The sequence below is a fragment of the Periplaneta americana genome, chromosome 6 (assembly GCF_040183065.1).
Source record: "Periplaneta americana isolate PAMFEO1 chromosome 6, P.americana_PAMFEO1_priV1, whole genome shotgun sequence".
Classification (NCBI taxonomy): domain Eukaryota; kingdom Metazoa; phylum Arthropoda; class Insecta; order Blattodea; family Blattidae; genus Periplaneta; species Periplaneta americana.
Genome location: NC_091122.1, coordinates 64938364 through 64942660, shown reverse-complemented (window position 1 = coordinate 64942660; position 4297 = coordinate 64938364). Strand labels below are relative to the sequence as shown.

Sequence of the window (4297 nt, the reverse complement as noted above, 5' to 3'; positions counted from 1 at the left end):
TTTTACTGTGGATATTTCATTCCCTATTAAAAATGTTTGATTAATAAATGAAATTTGATGTGATCTAACGATTGTAATGATTGTTAAAGGTAGTATTGAATAGATTAGAAAGTAAATGAATAATATATTTTCTCCAATATTTATAGTACTAATATTCACCCTATATGATTAATTGAAGAATATGTCAAAATTTTTCGGGAACAACTGGATAATACGCACGGCAGACCAATATCGATAGTCGACTGTACTCGCTGGCCACTAGTCACCTGGCCGTACCGAGCCGTATCAAACAAAATATAATCGAAATGGAGGTAGTCAAATTCGCGACTATATTCTTAAATAATTCACTCCATTAGTCAAGTTCAAGGTTTTATGTAGTACAACGGCGGTTTTTTGAATGCATTAAATGAAAATGAAGATGTAATAAGATAATAAACTAGGTTATCACAAGGAAATTAACAGGAAAAAAGATATGTTTCACGGAATACAATTAAAATGACGGAAAGTAAATTTCCGGTTAATGTTCGCCAAAGCGTAAAGTACGTTATTATGACGGCGTTGCTGTTTTATTTCTGGCCTATAGAAAAATACCTAGCCTTTTACGAAAAAAAATTTAAGGACCATGAAATTATTCACCGCTTTCATTATAGGCCTATTATTTTTTAACAATATTACGAATCAAAAACTGTCATATTATATAATTTTAACTACTACATGGACGAACCAAATCAAGCTAACATAACCTAACCTAACCAAACCTAACCTAACCTAACCAAAGCTAACCTAACCTAACCAAAACTAATCTAACCTAACCAAAGCTAATTTAACCTAACCTAAGCTAACCTAACCAAAGCTAAGCTAACCTAACCAAATCTAATCTAACCTAACCAGAGCTAATTTAACCTAACCTAAGCTAACCTAATATAACATAACATAACATAACATAACATAACATAACATAACATAACATAACATAACATAACATAACATAACATAACATAACATAACATAACATAACATAACATAACATAACATAACATAACATAACATAACATAACATAACATAACCTTCGTAAATGCAAGGCCTGTAACCGGAGCAAGAAGGGATCTCAATCATTTAATCTGCAAGTACACGCAAAAATAAATTCAAGTAAGGATCACGCTCCCACTGCATGAGAGGTCCGCGCATGCGCTACAGCAAAACTGTTTCTGTCCCGAGCCTCTCATCTAAGGCACTCGTCATAATTTACTCGCAATATTTACGCAAATACACATTGTCGCTAACAGTGGTGCTATCTCTCAATAATGTTCAGAACGAAGGAGGTAGACAGAGAGAGAAAAAATTTCTCCCGCCAACTACGCCACACACCAACGTCATGTTCTTATGTTGGTGACATTGTGTATTTACTTAAATTTGGTGCTAAACGTAATGGCACGGTTCAAAGTGACCGTGCTAATTCTCCAGTATAGCGATTTTTCGGATTGAAAATTGGTTTAATCCACCAATATTTCTATCTCTATCTTTCTTCAGATATTCAGTCCATTTTTTTATCTTCTTTCTTCTTAGTCCTAAATTTCAGCTTAGCCATACGATTATTGTATTTACTGTGATCTCCCATGATTCTGTAGAAAATTAGGCCTAAAATCGTAAAAAAAGAAAATAGGTTGTCATGTAGAATCCGTTACAGTGTAGAATCCGTTACAGTCCATTATGTTTTTAATTCACTTTAGAAATGCAAAAATATATGTAAAGGCAATGTTGGAACTGTATAATTACTTTCATGAGCTGTGGTTTTTTTTCTAATAATACTTACAATGTTATAGTAAAAAAAGACAATTTTCATGTAACGGATGCTACATTGGTTAACTGAATTTCAAATAAGATTTAAATATAATTTGGTACATACCTTGAAAATGTAACAATCAGTTCAAGAAACTACAATCTTTATGCCATGCTTTAAAACAAAAATGGCTGATATCAGCTGATAAGATTGAATGCTATAGGCTGCCCAACCCACATATTTTGGAATCAATGTTGGGTACATGAAAATTACCTACAAGAAAGATGCCTAAAACTTCTTTTACCTCTATAAAATTGAGGAAATCAAGGTGGAACCTTAAAATTTAATGTGTTTTAAACTATTTGTAGTATGAAATAATACTTCTTTCTAAATTTTATATTTTTAACTACAATTCCCACTTTTCGTGGAATGACTGTATATTTTTTAGAAGTGGAGTAGCAAAATGCGACTGTGGCTTAAACTCTGGATTTACATCTACAGCAGTTTCATTTTTAAGCCGTTCGACTGAAGTAGGCTGCAAATTTTCCAGCTAAAAGCACAATGGAATGTTTCTTCAAATATGTGAAGTAAGATGACCCAGCGCTGTCAGGACACTTAATGGTGACGTGTTTCCCATCTATGGCGTCAACACGGTTTGGAAAACCCGATTTTTTCTTCAAATCGTTGAGCTCAACTTTCCCATAGTCGTCGTGAAGGCTCTGGCATGAATTCAGATCTCATGTTTTCTCACATAGCTGCACAAACTTCCATCACAGTTGCACTAATGGTTGAAAACCAACCCTAAAACTATGGCCTATTGGTGTAAAAACTATCTCCAGTCGCTAAAAATCTGAAAGAAGAAGAAAAACATATTAACACTGTGATAGGACAAAATCAAACATAAATAATTGGTAGGCCTACCTTTTTTACTTTCAGCCGATGCTGTGAAAAAAAGATGGAAAAACATGAGAGATTGTTATTTTTGTTATTTAGAGCAAAAAATCGCTGACAATGAAGATTAAGGTGAAACACAATATGATTTTCTTCAAAGAAGTTTTTTGATGATTTAAATTAGGCGAACTTATATTTTTCATATTTATATTACCGGCACTTCCACTTTTTGATTCATTATTTTTTGTTTAAAATGTAGGCCTAAGCATTTAAACTGTTCACACTCCACAAATTTGTTTTTCATAGTTTCAGATGTAATTAAATTTCATTTTGTGTATAATTCTTGTAAATTCAGAAAGTATACTTCATATGTTATTCTTTTTATAGAAAGTCAGTATTAAATTTGAATATTTTTATGACTGGTAACTGATTTGGGTCGTTAAGCTAAATTAAATATGTTTCTTACATACATTACTGTGTTTCACTTATCTTATTGCGATTGCAAGTCATTTTTCGGGTGGGTTCGAGCTACGCCAATTAATATGCTTCTTCGTTATGTCTTCCGTTACTTTACCCAGAATCTCATCAAAACATTGAGCTGTCATCCTGAAATATATATAAAAATGTTTTTCATCTCTAATTAGTTGTTGAACTAAGATATAAAATTCACCTTTTTCTTCCCTTGTGGCATTTAACTCATGAATCCACAACCTCCTGCAACAAAAAGAGCAAATTAAAAAAAAAATAAAATTTATAATCGGGTATGCGTACTTGTTATTTATTTCACGTTCTTAACCATACATGACTACCATGGACTTACCTGCGCCTGCTTTGCCTGCGACGATTCTCATCCAAGAAAGAGAAGTTCCTCTTCCTTTGAAGATGAATCCATAAATGACACACTTCAACCCAGCATCAAAATAAACGCGTGGCGTTCTCGCGATCTACATCTCCGGGAGAATAGAACGCAAAATCGTCGCGTTCTACTTGCTGCGATAATAACGCATATTGCAATAATCGCGTGTGTGTGAACACAATCATTGAACGCAATGAAAACATTTATCGCAAAATCGTAACGATATCGTAACGCATTCCGTATCGCGTCTGTTTGGGGGAGCCTTTACTATTTACAGTTTCAGTTTGCTTCATAAACCTATTACCATGAAAACTTCTCTTTCTTTTTCTTCCACTTCGATTACTAGAACCCATTTTCACTCTGAATTTATCAGCCAAACTTCACACAAAGAAACACATGCTTTCAAACTATGGAAGCTGACATCTTTCTTATTGACACAAATCAAAACAGTGTAGGTCCTACCATCTGTTGGTGAATATGTGTACTACGTGATTAGCTCAAAACCCGCGTAATTTAACTTGATTTAAGCCAAAAATAAATTAAGAAATTGGTGCCGGACACAGGGCTCCCGCCATGCCCCCTCCTAGTAAATCACGTGCGCGCCCGTTCCTTTAAATTTCCAAATAGGGCACGAGCACTTCTGGGCGGAATATGCGCATAAATGATACAGATTTGGAAACTAGAATGTCTTTCATATTATGAAAAAAGTAATAGGCAATTTTGACCAGAAACCCCATTTTAAAACGTTGATATATACCTTAAAATAAAA

General features: G+C 33.9%; 1 long non-coding RNA gene across 1 annotated transcript; it reads right to left on the bottom strand.

Annotated features, from left to right (window-relative positions):
• Positions 1 to 1376: 1376 nt before the first annotated feature.
• On the bottom strand, positions 1377 to 3970 carry LOC138701386 (uncharacterized). The gene is made up of 3 exons (XR_011332531.1): positions 3493 to 3970; positions 3343 to 3386; positions 1377 to 2631 (listed from the first exon to the last, which is right to left on the bottom strand). It is a non-coding gene; the product is annotated as an uncharacterized lncRNA (long non-coding RNA).
• Positions 3971 to 4297: the final 327 nt, after the last annotated feature.